The 19,506-nt window shown below is 51.6% G+C and overlaps 1 long non-coding RNA gene across 1 annotated transcript in view; it reads right to left on the bottom strand.

Annotated features, from left to right (window-relative positions):
- The window catches only part of LOC112932255 (uncharacterized), a 59,700-nt gene extending 40,502 nt beyond the window's left edge, over window positions 1-19,198 (bottom strand). The window contains exon 1 of the long non-coding RNA XR_003237442.2: window positions 19,038-19,198. This is a non-coding gene — a long non-coding RNA (uncharacterized lncRNA). The remainder of the gene's footprint in view (window positions 1-19,037) is intronic.
- Between the last annotated feature and the right edge of the window lie 308 nt (window positions 19,199-19,506).

Here is a 19,506-nt window from a genome sequence, read left to right as displayed (position 1 = left end):
GGGTGGGGCGTCACCATACATCAGTGTCTGGCGTCCCCGGCCCCCAGAAGATCCCCGGGCCCCCTCCAGGCCGCCGCCACTGTGCCTCGTGTCTCTGTAGACGGGCCGTCGCTGCACATCCCAAACTACGGACTCGTACCACACGTGGTCCTGGCGTGGCCTCCCTCACCTTCCGTAACTGGATTGAGCTCATCCGGGCATCGGAACTTCATTCCTGTTTATGAAAGAATCATCTTCCCTTGCAGGGATGCGAGACATTTTGTCCACACATTCAGCCCTGACGGCTGTTTGGGTTGTTTCCCGTGGGGCTTGTTGTAAGTCTGTAAGCACGGCCACATGTAGACAGGTTCCTGCTGCTCTGGAACAGAAACCAAAGACTGGGGTCGCCAAATGGGTCACAAAAACACCGGCTGGGGTCTCCCTGCTAGATGTCCCCGTAGCATGCATGGGGCCAGGGTCTCCCTGCTAGCAGTCCCCGCAGTGTGCACAGGGCCAGGTCTCCCTGCTAGATGTCTCCATGGTGTGCACGGGGCCGGGTCTCTCTGCTAGATGTCCCCATGGTGTGCATGGGGCTGGGGTCTCCCTGCTAGATGTCCCCATGGTGTGCACGGGGCCGGGTCTTCCTACTAAGAGTCCCTGTGGTGTGCACGGGGCCGGGTCTCTCTGCTAGATGTCCCCATGGTGTGCATGGGGCTGGGGTCTCCCTGCTAGATGTCCCCATGGTGTGCACGGGGCCGGGTCTTCCTACTAAGAGTCCCTGTGGTGTGCACGGGGCCGGGTCTCCCTGCTAGATGTCCCCATGGTGTGCATGGGGCTGGGGTCTCCCTGCTAGATGTCCCCATGGTGTGCACGGGGCCGGGTCTTCCTACTAAGAGTCCCTGTGGTGTGCATGGGGCCAGGGTCTCCCTGCTAGCAGTCCCCGCGGTGTGCACAGTTCTGAGCCGACATTCTCGGTCTGAGGCCTGGCTCAGCTGCTTTCAAGCAGGTCTCAGCTCAAGCAAGTCCTCTACACCCTCTGCACCCCAGCAGCCTCATCTGTCAGTTGGGGTTCCTTGTGCACAGAACAGGGGATGAGCACACCTCAGCGCCCAGCACCTGCCCCCACGGCAAGCACCCAGAGCCAGAGCCCATCACGATGACCAGCGACTCCAGGGAGGGGAGGTATGGACAGCAGGGGACTGTGTCCACACCTCCATCTTCAGCCTTTGGAGCCTTCCATGGAGTTCCACTAAACCCACAGCCGTAATGGAAGCGAGCTGCCCAGCGGGTCAGGGGAGGCGGGCGTCCACCCTGGGCTTGGCTTTACCCTCTGAGTGAGAGCTCACGGTCCTGGTGTGCTCGTCATGGACGGGTTCCTGCCTCTCTCTGTGACGTGTGTCTCAGGGAACCCTCGCCGCACTCATCCCTCGCCACCCTCTTCACCTGGCTCTGCCTGTGGCTCCTTGGCCTCCAGGTTCATCCTCGGTTTCTCCAGCAGGAGCTCCTTTGTCTGCTGTCACTTGTCTCTTTGCATGATTTCCTCCCTCTGCTAACACCCAGCTTGTGTTCCGAATGACTCGTGGAAAAGAGCCCTGTTTCTGTTTGCAGCCGTTTCCCCTGCTGTTTTGTCTTCTGCCAAAGAACGCCTGGCTTTCTCTGGTTTTTGTTTTGTTTTGTTTTGTTTTTGTTTTGTTTTTGTTTTTTTTTTAATTCTAAGTAACTGAATCTCAACCTCTATCTGGTGTCAAAATTAACACTTCTTAAAAAGCCAATATACTTAGATCTTAAGATTTAACATTCCAAATCCACTTGATGGAGCTGACCTCCGGACAGTAGAAGGGAAGAGCCGACAAACGGGGACATTGAGTCGAGAAGCTTTCCTTGAGTCTAAACTCTGAATTCTTAGACTCACAACAATGTGTTTTCAGTCCCAGGTAAACCAGAAGCCTCTTCTTATGTTTCAGCAACAACAAGAAAAAAAGCTGGTGTGCCACGCGTGGTTCCAAGCCCTGCCTTCATCTGCACAGTCATCCTCCAGCACATTACCATGTCTGTGGTACAGATGGAGACCCCAAGGCCATGGAGGGTGAAGAGTCTGCCCAAAGTCACACAGCTCACGGCCCAGCGTCCTGACCCGCGGCCCGCAGGCCTCACCCCTCGGGCTCCTACCCCCGAGGTCTGCAAACACAGAAGCCTATGGACCTTTCTATCAACCGGAATCCTGCAAACACTCCAACGCCCACAGGCTGGTAGTCTCACTCCTGCCAAACAGGAGATGTTAGCTTTACCAGAGAGTCATTTATTTTATAAGTTTTTCACTTAGACTATTTTCTCGTCTTGATTGAAAGCACCCGTATAAAATAAGTGCCACATTGGACAGACCAAACGTCACTGCACAATACATGCGTATTCAATCAGAAACTGTAATTTCACGCTGAGATTAATTGCAGGACACTTAAAGCGGAACCAGGAACTCGGCTCCGAGGGAACCACCACTTGTCCCGTCTGTCCTTCTGCTGACGGATGCTTCCGGGAACATTCTTTGTGCCAGAGCTGTGTTATTCCTGGGTCAGCTCTCAGGATCCCTTTCAGAAAGAAGATGTCGAAACCCAGTGGGGAGCTCGGGTTTGCGCCGGGAACTTGGGATCAGGGGCTATAGGCTCAAGGTCACCCTGTCACACAGCCGAGCCCCTGCACGGGGGCGGGCACCTCCTCTGCCAACATCTGCTCCCTCGGCACAGCTTTCCCCACTTCCCACAGGAGCTGGCGTGTTGCTGGGGGCGCATCGTGGACGGCCGACACTCCCCGGGCCCCCGCGGGCTCTGCACGGTGCCGGGGGAACGCGCGCGTCCCACTGGTGCCTGTGTGGGCCGAGGCTGGATGGATGAGAGTGTTGGTGGCTGGCAGGCCTGAGGGAGGAAGGGAGGGTGAGCTGGGAAGCAGATGAGGGGAACTGGGGTTTGGGTGAGTAAGGAGGGTGGGGTGGGGTGAAACGGGCTGGAAAGATTTGGAGCCTTGCCAGAAACCACCACCAACGCCTCCACTCCACCTCCAGCTACCCTGATCTTGAATCCTGGATTCGAGGCTGTTCTTCCAAACGTCGCAGCCCCGGCCCAGAGTCCTGGGACGACGCCGCACTGACCCTCAGAGTCCTCACTGCTCATGCAGCACCCAGTCCCCCGCCCCCTTGCTCCCCACCCAGCTGTCCCCCATCCCCTAAATGTATACTCTGTATTTCCCACATTTTGTGAGTGCTGGGCATGGTGACCAGTGCAAGCAGACGGCCCCTGCCCGTCACCACACAAACTGATGCCTGATGTCACAGAGACGGGAGCTGAGAGAGAAGGTGCCAGCGCCCTGGCAGGGGCACAGCAGAGGGAGGACTGACCCGGCCAAACACCATCGCCTCCCACCTCACACCCTGCCCCAGAGAAGCGGGGCTGCATCCCCCACACGCCTCTGCTTTTCTCCTCCATGTTCCGCCCGCGATCACAGGCCTGCTCAGGGCTGCCCGCAGCTCCCATTAGGTGGTAGCTCTTTATTCTCCTGAAAACCCATCATGATTGATAGTATCCATCTGGGAGCCCTAGGGATGTCACAATCACATGTCTGAGATGGGTGACCTTGGGCTAGGAGCAGCATCCCTCTGAAACTCCATTTCCTTATCTATAAAATGGAAAAAGCAGTAGAAACCATCCCTCTGAATTGCTGTGATAAAAATTAAAAGGGTAACACATATCAGTTGTTTGGCACAGAGCGGGCGCTCAAAGGACGTTCCCTCTTATTGTTTATTATCCTCCCGTCCCTTGTGCAGAGCATACTCAGGGCTGACCCGTTCAGAGGTGTGTTTATTTTGTGAGAGGGGGAGCCTCGGGGGCAGGTGCCCTGATGGAATCCAACCTGTAAGGGAAGCCGTTGGGCCCAGAGCCGGGGTCCTGGGCTGTGGAAGCTGTGGACGGGCCGCTTTCCCGTGGGAGGTGGGCCATCTGGACCTCGGGTGCCGGCTGACCCGGTGTGACCCAGTTCACCGAGTCTCGCCCTCACACAGGCTCCCACTAATGGATGTAGAATTAGCTACCCCCGACTTGCAGAGGGAAAGCGGCCCCACATTAGTTAGGTCTTTTTCGGCAGATCGTGACGCTTCCCGCAGGGACAGGGAGCCCGGGGGAAAGCGCATTGCAGTTCCCTTCCGAATCTGTCCGCCAGCCAGAACAGGTGTTGCCTCCCTCCCTGGGGGAACCCGACGAAGCTGGACTCCCTCATGAGCCCCCGGAGCTTGTGGTCAGAGGGGCGTCGGTGGCCTGATTAGAGGGCAAGGCACATGGGGGGCAAGGACTGAGCAGAAACGACAGAGTCCCCCACAGAGGCCACCATCCACCACCTCCCGGGGTGCGTGCGCCCACAGTTAACGCATGCTCCATGCTGGCAGTCAGCGCTCAGGTCAGCATAAACACATCTGATATCATTCACGCTCAGGACCTCACGGACAGGCAGAGCACTTTGCAATCCATCACTTGGACAGTTGATCTCATTCGGTATCTGACTGGCTACGTGGTGCCCAGATTGAACATTGCACTGGGTGTCGGTGAGGATGGCTCCCAGAGAGATTAGAATTGGAACTGGGGGACTCAGGAGAGGAGATGGCCCTCCCCAGTGTGAGTGGGCCCCATCCCTTCCACAGAGGGCCCGGGCAGGGCAGGAGGTGAAGAGGGGAGCTCCCGCTTGCGGCCTGCAGGACTCCCCAGCTTCCACAATCATGTGAACCAATTCCTTGCCATAAATCTCTTAGATGATAGATAGATAGATAGATAGATAGATAGATAGATGATAGATAGATAGATAGATGATAGATAGATAGATAGATAGATAGATAGATAGATAGATAGTAGATCAATTGATCTTATTGGCTCTGTTTCTCTAGAGAACCATGACTAATACAGTCCTCACCTTACATTCAGCTTTTCCTCTATAATTCCATCCATCTATCCACCCATTCGTCCAACCATCCATCCATCCAACCATCCATCCATCCATCCATCCATCCATCCATCCATCCAACCATCCAATCATCCTTCCAACCAGCCAGCCAACTAGCCATCTATCCATCCATCCATTCAACCAACCATCCATCTATCCATCCAATCTTCCATCCAACCATCCATCCAACCATCAATCCACCATCTATCCATCCAACCTTCCCATCCATCCATCCATCCATCCATCCAACCATCCAACCATCCTTTCAACCATCCGTCCATCCACTCATGCATCCAAAAATAGTCAGAGGTGCCTGCTATGTGTTCAATTCTGCAAAAAGATGGAGATAAAATGTGAAGAAACATCAGACTCAAATTCTGCCCTCACACAGCAGACAACTTAGACAGGGAAGAAAAACATGAGTGTAACAAGCAAAAGACACAATGACTATGACTAGAGATACCAGGGAGAGGGACATGGAGCCCTAAGGACATGATATGGGGACTTGACCTAGTCAAGGAGGTTAGGGAAGACTTCTTGGAGGAAATGGCATTTGATTTGAGATTTGAAGAATCAGAAGGCCTGGGAAGGTCAAAAGAAGAAGGAACAGTCCCTGAGGGAACACTTATTCAAAGACCCTGCAGCAGGAGTCAAGGAGGGGCTGACCAAATCCGTGGCTAGAGGGGGGCCTCCCTCTGGAGCCATGGTCTAGCGACCTAGGCACTACACACACTTTTTGCTCCTTTAATTCTCTCCCTTTGGCCTAGATCATCCCTGCAAATTCCCCAAATCATCCTTGTCTGTGATCTTGCAATGGCACGTGCAGAATATATATATTCCAAACGCAAGAAGCATTAGGTATCCCCCACCAATGTACATGGGGATGAGTGAGTGTGAAGCGGGGGTCACAGTGAGAGCCTTAAACGTGATCTTGCAGCTTCATGTGGCTTCTGGAGCTTTAAGGGAGAAGTAATACCTTGTCTAAGGTAGGGGAGCCAGCTCCAGCTTCAGGCTTCCTGGATCACAGTGGTCAGGCTGCCTGGAGAACCAGGTCCAGGGCTGACCCATCCCGTCACACAGACACTCATGCCTTCAGCAAAACCTTTCCTGTGCCCCTACCATGTGTTAGGCCCTGTTCAAGGCACCAGAATTACAGAAGTCAACAAACCTAATAGAAAGTCCTGTCCTCTTGGGACTCATGGTTTCAGAGGAGGCGCCCACAAGAAACCCAGCAAGTAAGTTGAATACATGATGCACAGGACAGTAGGAAGCCCCAGGCAGGAGCTCGGGCAGGCGGGCTGGGGCAGGCACGGAGGGCCTCACTGCGAGGATGAGCGTGTGTCCAACGGGATTGTTTCCCCACATACCACAATTTCCAGCAAGAATCACATGCGGGCAATGGGAGAGGACAGTGCATGAAAAATGCTAACTTCATCCGTTCTAACACTTCTGAAGCACCTCTTTGTTCTAGGTACTTAAGATCCATCAGTGGTCAAAGCAAAGACCTCTGAGTCCCACATCTTCTGTTCAGACGGACAGACAGGAAGCCATAGACACAGTCAGCAGCATCCCTGGGAAGCAAGGTGATGCACGGGGTAGATGAAGAGCAGGGACAGGTACACGGAGGGTCCAGGGTGGGCGGGGGCTAGGCAAGGAGGCCTCTTTCCAAGATGGTAGTTGAGCAAAATTCTGGAGGAGAGGGAGATAGGCACGTGGGCATCCGGGGAGGGAGGTTCGAGGCACAGGACACAGCTGGTGGATGGGCGGCTGGTGTCCCGCGTGTTGTGGATTAACCACAGAGCTGGAGAGACGGGGCAAAGCAGGAAGGTCCTGGCGGTAGACAGGAGGCGTGGCCACCTGCAATCCTCGGACACCAAGCTCAGGGCACTGAAATGGTGACCTCTGAGCTTCAGTGAGCCCTTCCCACCAGGATCCCAGGCTGGAGTGGACTGTCTTTCAACCCTCTTACAAGTAGATTAATGCACCAGACGGTGACTGAAGTTTACAGGGCAGGCTTGTGTATTTTTGAAAGTTGCTTAGAGATTAGATCCTAAAACTTCTCATCTCAAGGAGAAAAGATGTTACCTGTGGGCCGCCCGGGTGGTGCAGTCAGTTAAGCATCTTGGTTTCGGCTCAGGCTCAGGTCGTGATCTCAGGGTCGTGAGATCGAGCCCCCGTCTGGCTCGGCGCTCAGCAGGGAGTCTGCTTACAATTCTCTCTCTCTCTCTCTGTCTCTGTATGTCTCTCTCTAAAATAAATAAATCTTTAAAAATAAAAGATATAACTATGTATGAGGTGATAGATTTTTTTTCTATTATTCTTTTATTAATATAGGATTTTTTTTAAAGATTTTATTTATTCACAAGAGACACATAGAGAGGGAGAGACCCAGGCAGAGGGAGAAGGAGGCTCCATGCAGGGAGCCCGATGTGGGACTCGATCCCAGGACCCCGGGGTCCTGACCTGAGCTGAAGGCAGATGCTCGACCACTGAACCGCCTAAGTGCTCCTAGTGCCTAAGATTAAGGTGTACGTTCTTGAGCTATTATAGTCTAACCTTTTCTTTAGTTCAGTATTTTACAAAATGAAGGAGTCTCACGTGTGTATACATCCACCTGTAGCTACTCCCTTTCCACACCTTGTGGGGTCCCTGCCATATGGATACACGCCCTCACTAAACGCATCACGGCACCATCCTGAAATCCATGCGCGTCCCCACCACCACGCGTACACCTGAAACGCTCACCCTGTTATATGTCAGTCACAGCACAAAAGTAGGGGGAAGGGAGATGAATCATTGGACTCACTTTACGGATGAGGAAACTGAGACTCGGGTTATGTGTCCCGGTCGGGTTTTCACAGACGGCGGGAGCCTAGCCGACCCTGGGCACGCGGGGAAGTCCCCATCACAGCCTGGGTGCCAGAACCCAGGTGGGCCCAGCCTCCGTGATTGCACGGCCTGTTCCTTGGGCCCCAGAGAGCTGGAGCGACACCAGTCTAAGCACATAATGCAGCCTGGCAGGGTGGCTTGGCTCCCGTCGGGAAGGCGATCCCATTGACCCCGGGCCGCCCTGGCAGGAGGCAGGCAGGGAGGGCAGGCGACGCCCGGGCCTCCGACGGGAGAGGCCTGTCTATCAGCCCACTGCCTGCTGGAGGATTTTATCTCTAAAATATAGTGTTCCTGTGAGAAGGTACACATTTTCACATCTATTAAATTGCTTTGCATGAAAGTGTACTTTCCCGGTACCATAGCAACCGTGCTTCCTAATCTGATTTAAATTTTTTACCTTGTGCTGCAGAAGCTAACGCCACGCTTTCTGAAGTCGGCGGCTCTGACACGCACATGATGTACAATTTTTAGAAAAGAAAAATAATCTTAGGCTCAAAATCCCCCCTACCCCCCGCGCCCCGCTGGCGGACGTCCCACATTAATGGTTACAGATGGGACACGGGCGCCCCCTCCCCGCCCCGGGCCAGGCACCCTGAGCAGGTCACCGGAGCTTCCTCACCACCGGCTTCTTCCTCTGGAAATCGGGACTGTAACGTGCTACCCCACAGGGCTGTTGGGAGCATTAAATGACACAAAGCATGTAGGACCCGAGCTCCGCGTCTGGCACTGACTAGCGCTCGCCTCACTCCAGCCTCTTCCCTCATCCGTGGTGACGAGTGAGCCCCAGGGTGCTCCCCGTGGCTGCTGCCAGGTGCTCTTGCACCCACAGCCTGTCCCCTTCGCTGTGAGCGTCCACGCGGGGGCTCGGCTGCTCCTGGGAGAGACGCCAGGGCAAGACCACCTCCCCCGGCCCCCCGGAACCCCCGGCCCCCCGGAATCCCCAGCCCCCCGCGGCTCCTCCCGGAGCCAGCCCCGCGGCTTCAACGGCACCGCCCAGCTGAGGTCCTGCCTCCCGGGAGAGCAGCCCCAGGTCCCGGAAATGCTCGGGACACGGTCCCCTGGGACCTCATAACTCCATCCCTCAGGCTCACAAGCAGCTTAGAGCCGCAGGCCTCTGCGGCTGTAGGGACGGGGCCTGGAGCTGTGGGCCCCTCCCACGGGGACCCAGAGCAAGGGCTCCCCGGTTCTTGACCCACAGGGTGCACCAGATTCCCAGGGAAGCGTGTTAAATGCAATCCCAGGACTCAGGCCACAAATTCCCACATGGCGGGGTCACCGTGGGGCCCCAGGGGCAGTGCTTCTGTCCATCGCCCCACTGTCCCCCACTGTCCCCCACCGTCCCCTGGAGAGCCACGCTGCCCTAGGGAATTACGCTTACTTTAGAAAGTGTCCTGGAGGGATCCCTGGGGGGCTCGGCAGTTTAGCGCCTGCCTTTGGCCCAGGGCGTGACCCCGGGGTCCTGGGACCCTGGAGTCCCACATCGAGCTCCCTGCAGGGAGCCTGCTTCTCCCTCTGCTTGTGTCTCTGCCCCTCTCTGTGTGTCTCTCATGAATAAATAAATAAAATCTTAAAAAAAAATAAAAAGTGTCCTGGATTTGGAAGCCCTTAAGGAGGACGTGTGGTGGCGTCCGTGGCACACCTCCTCTACCGCAGGGGGAGGCGAAGCGAGGGTGGGACGGGGGAGGATCGTTTGGGGACCTCTGGGTGGCAGTTCGTGATACTATTTACTCTTCTGTGTGTTTGAAATTTTTCATCATAAAAATGCTATTATAAGCTCGAGATCTGAGAGACTTGGAAATCCCTCCGGCTCTTCCCGTCTTCAGCTCCAGCCAGAGACTCCAAGTGTTAAAATATCAGTGTTCACCTTCTTTTATACGTGAAGAAAATTCTGTTTCTAGGAAGTCTCAGTTCCTCAATCCTGAGCAGTCATGGGGGGTCTTGTTCTGTCTTGTTCTTCCTTCTCCTTCCCGCAGACCCACTGGGGCGATGCCCCCCCCCCCCCGGGGTGAGGCCTGGTCAAGAGACGTGGCAGGTGCGGACCAAGGTCACCTGCGATTTAGCACCTGGGGATTCTGAGGGTCTCTCCCCCCTTCTCTCTCTAAGCTGTGGTTTCCGGCCCCTCGGGGAGGATCTGAAGGAGGAAACTGGCCTTTCCCAAGGGACATGTGCAATGAAACTGCAACTTCACACAGCACAGTCGGGGCCTTCGTCCCACCTACACCGGTGGCCGGGCGACCCCCTTGACCTGAGGCCTCCCCGCCCGTGGGGCGCAGATGGCACCTCCCCCCAGAGTCGAGCAGCAGGTACAGGCGACAGGTCTCCTCGTGTCCCCGCTGACCCGAGAGCTGCCCTCCACGTGACGACAAAGCCCCTTCAAAAAGTCTTCCAGGAGGGAAAAGAAGCACAGATCCGAGTCCAGCGGACTTAAATATTTTAATGCCTGAAGATTTAAGGCCCGAATCGGGAGTCACGGTAAGGAGATGGGGGGACTGCCAACGGCCTGGCCCCCGGCTGCACCACTCACTGTGCACAGCCTGGAAGGGGCTTCCCTCTGTGTGTGAATCTCAGTTTCCCCATTTGTAAACTGGGGTGTGTGTGATAATTTTAGGGATACTTTTGGGGGTTCAAATGAGAAAAGCCACGTGAAGCATTGACCTGGCACGTAACTAGCATTCGGTAAACGTAATAATTATTTCTGCATATTCATGCACACGCACACGCACACGCAGATGCATCAACACTGAGGCGCCTCCTGGGGACCCCGAGCCCAGGGACCAGACAAATGCACTCACAGAAACAGAGACCATAGAATTTTAAGCTGAGAGGGGCCCCAGGGGCACTAGGTGTTGGCACACACACACTGGCACATGGGCACACACTTTCTCACATGCACACACACGTGTTCTCACATGTGCACACACACGCACATGCACACAAATGCACATACTCACACATATGCACACACTCTCACACATGCACACACATGTTCACACATGCACACATGCACATGTACACAAATGCATATACTCACACACATGCACACTCGCACATGAACACATATGCGCACTCTCACACACGTGCACACCCACATTTCATTCCTTACCAGTTTCCAGAGGCTTCCCGTGGCACCTTGCTGGGTCTGGCCCCGCCCGCCTCCTGCCCTCAGGTAGACTTCAATCCCACCTGCTCATGACCTTCCAGCCACCCTGGGTCCTGGATCCCCCCACACCCAGTGAGGGCCTGAGCCTCTGCCACAATGCTGCTGCCCCAGCCCGGCTGCCCTGCCCCCCAGCCGGGAGGACCACACACCGGAGGACCCCCCACACCTCATGTGACCTCCTCTGTAGGCTCTTCCAGCCCCACATTCTAACCCCACCCCACTGCACCTGCCCCTCTGTTGTCATGCCCACACTGATTTCCTGCTCCCTTGCCCCAAGGCTCTGAGCTTCTCAGGAGCCATGAGAAAGGTGGCTCACCTGTCTGGGCCTGGGACTTGTCATCCCTTGGCAAATAAGGAGGGTTCCCAGAGGCCCTATTTACCTGTAATAGTCTCATCTTTCTGATTCTGAGTTTCTTTATCTTTAGAACCTTAATCCATGTGTGTTATGAAGATGTTTGGGTTACTCATAGGAAGAAGCGGAGCTCACAGCCTCCGGGACCCACTACCTGGCGTTAATGCCCTGCCTAGAAACCCAAACATGGATCGGAGCTCGGTATCTGCCGGCAGTGGCTTGTTTCAGCCTGGACCACACGTCTCCATCTCTGCAGCCTGCCTGGCAGGTCCCTCACAGGAGCAGGGGGGTCTCAGCAAACTCACCCCACCCTCCAGGTGCTTCCCGGCTTCGGTGGCTTTGGGCTCACCCTTTGGCCGGTGAGTCCCAGGATCTGAGCCTGGGCTGGGACCTGCAAAGTGACCCGTCCAAGTCCACGGTGGGCAGTCAGGCCACAGCAGGGGTTTGGGGGTCACTCTGTCCTCCATCCTGGCGTGCACTGAGCACTCAGTAAAACCTGGACTGACTTCGAATCTAAATCTTGGGTGATAAGACCCACATACACTTTGCTTTTTGGAAAACCACAGGGAATTTAGTCCTGGGACATCGTTCCTCATTCCTTTTTGTGAACTATGACTCAAACACCTGCCTTCTGCTCACAAGCTAAGTCCTGGAGGATGCAAACAGTGCCTACCCTGTTCACGCTCCTTCCTGAAGAAAGGAGAAGAGAGAGAAAAAACAACTACCGACTGGCGGGAGAGTGGGTGGCCGCCGTGCCCAGAGCACCTGCAACGTTCCAGGCCCGCACTAGGGGCTTTGGGACAGAGCCCTGGTAAACATTCACGGTGAAAATTTTAGCAAACACCACAGAAGAGAGGATAGCATGATAAATCTCCGCAGACCACTTCGATTTAACGATTATTACTATTTAGCCATATTTGCTCAACTGCTTTCTGTTCAAGCATCTTAAAAATGAATTACAGGCAGCATGACATTTTGTCTGTACTTCAATCCTTCTGTGCACATCCCTTAAAGACACAGGCATTTGCTTATCACAACGCCATTATTAGCCTTAACAAAGTAAGCATCCTTCCCTCATCTCGTCCAAATCGCAACCGATCTTGTTCATATGTCCCCAAACCTCCCCCACCCCCCGCCGCCAAAAAAATATCTTCCTACCATTGGCCTGTTCAAATCGAACTCAGACAACATGCACCACAGATATACTTGGCTGCTATGTCGCTTGGGCATCTTCTGCTCCAGAAAAGCCCGTCCCTTTCTATCTGTGTCACTGGCTGGGAGGACAGGTCTCATTGTCATCTGTAACCTACCGTAATTACAGCCCTCTCCAATGAGAGAACCAACCAAGGAGAAAATCAAGTCTCCAGTTGCTCACAGGGCTCTCGAAGCACCTGCTGATGATACAGAGTCATTGGCTTTAAACACGAGATATGTTTTCATCCCAAAACCGTGCTCTTTCTGCCACTATGTCCGTGTGAAAGGAGGAGCAGATACTAAAAGTTTTCCTTTAAATGTTAAAAGCACCTTTAATATTGACTTTCAACACATTTTTGACAGAGCTTGGTTATTTCTGTGAAAGAAAGAAGACTGGCAAAGGGAACCGTGAGGATCCTACCCCAAGGGATAGGGAGTGATATTTTCTGCGGCTGGCAGAAACCATCTAGTAGATAAGTAAATAAAACTCCAAGGTTTTATCTCAAAAGTGTGGGGGTTTTCAGCCTCCTCGAACAACCAAAGACTGGACCGGCTTCACTATTTACAAACGGAACATCTAATAAGTGATTTGCAAAAATGACCTCGCTCCCTCGGGTTCCTTTAATATGCAAAGGCATGTTTCTGCTTCTCTACCTCTTTGCTCCTTCCAAAGGGCATGTGCTGGAGAACTCTTTAATAACACAGGGAAATCAGGGAAATTGCCACCAGGTGAATTAAGGTTTACAAGGGCTCTTCCTTCCTGCAATTTCTTTCAGGCAAGGCTGCTTTGCAGAGAGAGATTTGTAGAGCAGTTGCTCTAGAAGCCCGTGCTGGCTGATAAAAGCTCAGTAGCTCTGAGGTTTACAGGCCCCCTTTGTAAGCATGTGCCAAGGGGGCAACTGAGCTTCCAAATTGTATTTCTTCCACATTGCCAGAACTCAGGAGTTCACGTCTGAAACCCTGATGCCTGATGAATGCATTTTTAAAATACATGTTCCCAGAATATCTCCTGGGTATTAAATAGCAGATAGGCAAACTCCAGATGTCTGAATGTTTCCTTTTAAGACCTAGCGGGCTCTGACAGTGCACTGGGGGAGATCACCCATAAAGGGGGTCTTCCACAAGGACGTCTGGACAGAAGAAGCAGGACCCGGACCCAAGACGTGGGTACCAACGAGGAGCACACACGTGCTCAGGAACCTCAGAAATCTGAAGCACATTGTGTGGATCCTGTGAACACGGAGTCAAAGGCTACCTCAGAAACGAGGCACAAAATTCCAAAATCTCCCTGCTCAAAGGATTGTGTAAAAAGCAATCCTTCAATCTTTAGTTCACATTTTCAAAGTTCTCCCAACGAACATTTGCTTTTATAAGTAGACACTAGGAAATGGCATGAGAATCTGTTTAATAAAAATATAGGAGACAGAAAAAAAATGTGTTGGAAGCCGGTGCAAGTCTAATAAACACCAATGACTTGGCGTGGAAGGGCTTGGAGACCAAAGCCCGCGAGAATCTGCAGGTTGGTTTTCCCCTGTAAAGGAAGAGATGCACTTTGCCTGGTGATGCTGCACCCATGCACCTGCTAGCGGGAGGGTGAGTCTCTGTTACAGCGGGTAAACCTGTTTCGTTCTCCTCCAATTTTACAACACAACCCATTTCCAGACAGGACCCAAAGACTAATATTCCCTGACAACAGTCTAAGAAGTCCAACCAGAGCATTTCTCAGGGTCAGAATCCCAGAAAAACTGAATCGACCCTTTCAACACCCTGAGGCTCTTCCAGTTTTTCCCAGCCCTCAGTCCACGTGGTACGGAATGCTCACATGTTAGAATTTTTCACTCACGGGTCTTTGGTATGCAATGGGATAATTTTGAGCGAAATCAATGAACAATCATAATACAGAAAATGCTTTATGGATGCCGTCTTTCCAGAGAGCCCTAACGTCATGGTCAAGCATGACCTTGCCCTTGCCCACCCTGTCCCCGCCGTCCTTCCCTCCGTGGCAGTCAGTCGCACCAACAACATTCGGTCAGCCCTGATAGTGAGCCGCTGTCACAGAGAGCGACCCCGCGGGTCTCCCAATATTGGCAAAGTGGTTCCTTTGCACCGCATCCCCGGCCTGAGGACCTATCGCTGAAAATGCAGCCTCAGATTCGTCCGTGGGGAAATCAATAACAAATCAAGCAGCCATTCACTCAGATTTATTGGCATAACCAGGTGAGGCAGCCCAAAATCTCCAAGAGTGGGTTGTTGATTACAAGTCAGGCCGTGGGAAACAAGCTAGTGCTGGGTTTCATGCTGGTGTGATAAATTCACCCACTGCCATGGATCGGACAAGTGGTAAGTCAAACGGATGGTTCCTGAAGATGCAAAGGCATATTTCATTTCACTTACAGCTTGATGCAGCTAATCAGTCTTAACCTCGGCATAACTCACGAGTCCAGGAGAGCCTTCTGGAAGGCACAGGTATGATGCTCCTTTTGAACGGGCTCATAATCTCTGTGCACTAACATCCTGTGGGGAGTTTGAAAAGTGGTTCATTTCCAGGATATTTTTATGGACTCTCGTAACAATACTCCAGCAATTAGCATCCAGGTTGCTGCCACTGGCACTTTGGGTGCTTATCAGAGGTGAATGAAGGCACAGAATGGCTCTGAGGTTCAGATGCTCAGAAATCCGGGAATTGGAGAAAGTGGTCTGATGAGAGCTAACAATATGCTGCCTTTACAGACGCTAACATTTATTTTCATCTCAAACATTCCGATTTCGAAAAAGAATACACAGAAATAATGACAATTAAATTCTTTTCTTTTCTTTCCTCAAGATTCTATATTCTCCTTTTACAGAATCACCAGGGCACTTTGGGTCTACATCATCTCTTTAGGACAAATGCCATCTGCTCGATGGACGTTACTTTTGGGTTTTTTTTAAACTTTTTTTTAAAAGATTTTTTATTTATTCATAGAGATGCAGAGAGAGAGAGAGAGGCAGAGACACAGGCAGAGGGAGAAGTAGGCTCCAGGCAGCGAGCCTGACGTGGGACTCGATCCAGGGTCTCCAGGATCACTCCCCGGGCTGCAGGCAGCGCTAAACCGCTGCACCACCGGGGCTGCCCTGGACATACTTTTGAACGGAGAAAAGAACCATCCCCTTCTCCCAGGTTTTACGTTTCCCTAACCATTTTTACAGGTGCACTCGTGTATTGACAATTATCTGAAAGTGGCGAAAGCCAGTCAAACCTGACGCCGCTGTGGCTCTGCGGGCCGTGCCGCCAAGTGTGTGAATGGGGAGCGTCCGAGAGCGCAAGGCTGGGGAACGCTCATATTCTCTCAACACAATGCGCGTTTCAGAGAGCAATCCAAGGAACCTGAATTGTCCTTGATTCCGAGAAAAATAGGAAATAATTCCAAACAGCTGCTTCTTAACAAGTAGCACCACTGTAACGAGAAGTACAGAGTTCACGTTCTGAGGATGAAATCTGATGTTTGCCTCAAGCAAGTGCCCGCGCAGAAAACGCCCACGGTGAGGGGGATCGCCGGTCGGCGCCTCTTGGGAGGTCGGGGTTGAGGTCGGCGTGAACAGCAGAGGGGCCTGTGTGACAGTGGCTCGCAGTGAAGCCTAGTGGCGGACAGTTCGAAAAGATGGGCCCACTCGGCTCGGCAGGGATGCTCTTTGCCTGGTGACTTTGCAGCCCCGCCGTGCCAGGTGGGACCTACATCCTCGGCCCGCGACAGTGGACGGGACTGGTGGCTGGCGGGGGCCAACCGAAGGTCTGCTCCGAAGGCTTGCAAGCCCTAGGGCCTCTGCTCTCCTGGAACCCTGCCCTGGCCGCGGGAGCAAACTTGCTGGCCTGCTGGAGGAGGGGAGCCGAGGTGTGTCCCCCTGGACCCCTGCGGGAGGACAGCCCAGCTGACACCACCCAAGCCGCCCAGCTGAGCAGCCCAACCACTGAGCCTCAGAATCCAGAACCGGCTAAATGGTTCTAAGCCTCTGAGCCAATCGAGGATTTTTCTTTAAGAAAAAAAAATTTTTTTCACCCAACCCCTACCCTCCTCCCCCTCTGGCAACCACCAATTTGTTCTCTGTATAGAAGAGTCTGGGATTTTTGTTTTGTGTTGTTTGTCTTTTCTATTTGTTCATTTGTTTTCTTTCTTATAACTACACGTGTGTGAAATCATATGGTATTGGTCTTTGATTTATTTCAGTTAGCATTATACCCTCTAGATCCATCCGTGTTGTAAATGGCAAGACTCCATTCTTTTTATTACTGAGTAATATTCTAATATAATATAGTATTCAAATATGTATGTATATATAATATTCATATATTAAATTCTAATAAATATATAATATTCATATCTTAAATTCTCATATATATATACCACATATATGTATATATAGAATATTCATATATTAAATTCTAATAAATATATAATATTTATATATTAAATTCTCATATATATACCAAGTATATATGTGTATATATATAATATTCATATATTACATTCTAATAAATATATAATATTCATATATTAAATTCTCATATATATATATGAGAGCTAGAGATACAGGGATATATATATATATCACATCCTCTTTATCCATAAATCACTTGACGGATACCTGGGGTCTTTCCATAATTTGGTTATTGTTGATAATTATGCCATAAATATCAAGGTGCATTTATCTTTTTGAATTAGTGTTTTCATTTTCTTTGAGTAAATACCTAGTAGTGGAACTACTGGATCACATGGTAATTCTATTTATTTTTATAGTCAGAGTATTTTTTATTTATTTTATTTATTTTACATTTTTTAACTTAAATTCAATTTGCCAACATATAGTATAACAACCAGGGCTCCTCCCATCCAGTGCCCTCCTCGTTGCCCATCACCCAGTAATTCTATTTTTAATTTTTTGAGGCCCCTCCACACCGTTTTCCTGAGCAGCTGCTCCAGGGTGTATTCTCACGAGCAGTGCATGAGGGCTCCTTTTTCTCTGCCAGCACTTGTTTCTTATTTTGTTGGTTTTAGCCATTCTTACAGGTGTGCAGTGGTATTGTTGTGGTTTTGATTTGCATCTCCCTGATGATGAGCAATGTTAACCATGTGTTCATGTGTCTCTTGGCATTTCTTTGGGGAAATGGCTGTTCGGGATTTCAGCCCCAATTTTCAATCATCTGAGGCAGTTGTTTTAAACCATTAAGTAAGTGTCAGAATGGTTTATTGCATGGGAAGGGTTAACTAGGGCAGACCCCGTAACAGCCCCCAGATCTCTCTGCCTCATCTCTGTCTCTCTATCACTGCCTCTGTCTCCACGGTTCTCATCCTCATCTATATCTCTCTCTATCCCTGTATCTCTAGCTCACACAGCATCCTAGAGCCAACGAGCCCCTGGTCTGCTCCTGCACCTCTAGGGAGAGAGCACATGATATCTGGACATTTTAGGTCACATTTGCAAACCTTATAGTCCGAGTCTGTTTTCACTCTTAAAATTGGCGAGAACTCCAAAGAGCTTCTGCGTGTGTCAATCAGTATTTACCATATTAGATGTTAAAACTGAGAAAAGTAAAACATGAGAAAATGCAAGCACACATGCCCTTAACCGTCAGGGTGACGATGTCATCTGAGCTGACGAGTCCCCCAGAAAACTTCACCATACACTCATAAAAGAAAAAAAAAAAAAAGAGAGAGAGCAGGCAGATGACCTTTGGTGTCATCATGAAGGTAAGTTTGTCCTCACCGATCCTGAGCACCTGTGATCTAGACCGTTGACACAGATGTCCCCAAGATCCCACATTGCTCTACAACTCGGTCTGCATGATTTTGCTTATGAGCATAATAATCGGAATACAAACATTAGAAGCCTGGCTCACTGGAAGGCTTAGGGCTCTATCACACAATGGTGAGTGCATATGGTTACAAAGCGTCCATATAGAGTAAACAGTCTAAAATTATTATAATCATTGCATCTCCATGGTAATATTTATTTATAATGAATTATAGGCTTATAGGAGAGTTTATTGAGCTACATGGAGAACTAATTATGGGAAGCATATTCAGATCTCAAATAAAGTAGCTTCTGCTCTAAGTGATTCTTGTCTGAAGAGCTTCCATTCGTTCTTCCTTCTGGCCAAGCTACATGGCCAGTTATCTTTCCCAGGAGGTCCCACGGGGTGGGGAGGGTGCCTCTTTCATGTTCATCTAGCACTTTGAACCTCTTCCTCCACTGCCCCCCGTCCCATCTCCTGCAGTTCAGACCACACCCAATGAATCCATGCTCTGTTCCACCTGCCTTTCCATAGGTCGTGGCACTGATGCTTCACCAAACCTGTGATTTGGACATTGTCATCGCCCTTGACAAACGAGGAAACTGCCAATCAAAGCTGTTGAACAACCTGCTCGAAATCGGGCAATTAGAAAAAAAGACCAAGAAGATGTCATTTTTTTCATGTAGTCACTCCCTGATGAGGACTGTGTTGCTTACCTGTCTGTCCTGCCAGGCAGCAGCTTGCAGGTGGGGGCAGGAGCCGGCCAGGGGGGAGAAGCTGACCTATGAGGAGGATCTTGTCGGTGTGTGGTGGGTGTCCTACAGAGACGAGCGCCGGGTCTCCCGGGAGCCCCGAGAAGGCGCAGTCATCTGGCTGTGGAGGAGGGTGAGGCTTCGTGGAGGAGTGCGGCAGATGGTACTTTCCAAAACTGGCTGCGATGATATCTCCACATGCTCCTCTCATAAGGTGACTTGGAGGCTCTTTCCAGCGAGTAGGAGGGTCTGTGTTTCCTCCCTCTGAATCTGGGCGGATTGGTGACAACCGGGGAAGGGATGCTCTGTGACTCTCGAGGCCAGGCCACGGAAAGCGAGGCCGTTTCCACCCCCTCTTGGAAGCTGGCTGCCATGCTGGGAGGGGGCCCAAGTCACCCTGCGGAGACCCAGGGGCAGGAGGCAGCACCCAGCG

The sequence above is a fragment of the Vulpes vulpes genome, chromosome 14 (genome assembly GCF_048418805.1).
Source record: "Vulpes vulpes isolate BD-2025 chromosome 14, VulVul3, whole genome shotgun sequence".
Lineage (NCBI taxonomy): Eukaryota > Metazoa > Chordata > Mammalia > Carnivora > Canidae > Vulpes > Vulpes vulpes.
Note: the sequence above shows the minus strand (reverse complement) of the source record. Positions and strands in the feature narration are given on the sequence as shown.